The sequence below is a fragment of the Colobus angolensis genome, unplaced genomic scaffold (genome assembly GCF_000951035.1).
Source record: "Colobus angolensis palliatus isolate OR3802 unplaced genomic scaffold, Cang.pa_1.0 Scaffold96, whole genome shotgun sequence".
In the NCBI taxonomy this organism is placed as follows: Eukaryota; Metazoa; Chordata; class Mammalia; order Primates; family Cercopithecidae; genus Colobus; species Colobus angolensis.
The window spans coordinates 931,377-932,879 of NW_012123598.1; positions in this window are offsets into that span (position 1 = coordinate 931,377).

A 1,503-nucleotide genomic window follows, 5' to 3' on the forward strand; every position below is an offset into this window, starting at 1 on the left:
GGGCTTGGTGGCCTGCGCCTGTAATCCCAGCTACTCAAGAGGCTGAGGCAGGAGAATCGCTTGAACCTGGGAGGCTGAGGTTGCAGTGAGCCAAGGTTGCACCACTGCACTCTATCCTAGGTGACAGAGTGAGACTCTGTCTCAAAAAAAAAAAAAAAGAAAAGAAAAAAAAAAGAAGAAGCCCCTTGGGCACTGGTTGAGCTACAACCAATTATGTCTTCCATAAATGCCATCTGATATTTTCTTTTTGCACTTACTGTGCAGAATTAAATATAATTAAATTATAAATTTCTTGAGAGTGAAGACCGTATTTTATACCTTTCCCTTACATTTACCCAGTCTTACTTGGAGGTCTAAACCCATGTGTTTACCTCAAAAGTTTTTATGGGAGGTGGAGGGACGGGCAAGTTGTGTCAACATCCACACATCCACTGCCACCACATCAAGAATCAAGACCTCCAAAAGTTATTATTATTATTTTTTTGAGACACAGTTTCGCTCTTGTCACCCAGGCTGGAGTGCAATGGCATGATCTCAGCTCACTGCAACCTCCACCTCAGCCTCCCGAGTAGCTGGGATTACAGGCACACGCCACCACGCCTGGCTAATTTTGTATTTTTAGTAGAGACAGGGTTTCTCCATGTTGGTCAGGCTGGTCTCGAACTCCTGACCTCAGGTGATCTGCCCGCCTCGGCCTCCCAAAGTGCTGGGATTACAGGCTTGAGCCACCGCGCCTGGCCAAGATTTGTTTTCGGGGAAAGGTAAAACAGAGTTTTTGGCCTAGTTAAGGATGGGGGAATCATTTTAAAAATGAAGACTTTTTAAAAATTTTGCATATTGAACACTGAGTCTTCCAAACCTTTCTCCCCTACTAGTCTCCCAAACATCAGCAACATATCCACAGTCAAGAAGAGGGAAAAGCCTTCTCTAGAGCTTTATCCAGACTCACTGGAAAGACCTAATGATATTTAGAGGGATGTACCAGTTCACCATCTAGTAAAACTCATGGCAACATAGCTTCCTCCCTCCCTGCTCTACCCACATACAAAGAGTTTACAACATCCTTTAGTACCCTACTCTTAAATATAAGCAGAGCCAAGAGTTACTACATTTGAGAAATACTATTTTATGACAGAGAAAGAGCATCTCAGCCAATCTAAGATTATTAGCTTTAGAGATAGAAGATATTATACCCACAAAACAACAACAGGATGCTATAGAAAAGAATAGGCAAAGAATGAAAAAGATGTTCTGGGGCCAGGCGAGGAGGCTCATGCCTGTAATCCCAGCACTTTGGGAGGCCAAGGCGGGCGGATCAGCTGAGGTCAGGAGTTCGAGACCAGCCTGGCCAATGTGGCGAAACCCCATCTCTACTAAAAAATCCAAAAATTAGCCGGGTGTGGTGGTGTGCACCTGTAATCCCAGCTACTCAGGAGGCCGAGGCAGGAGAATTGCTTGAACCCGGGAGGCGGAGGTTGCAGTGAGCTGAGATTGCACCACTGC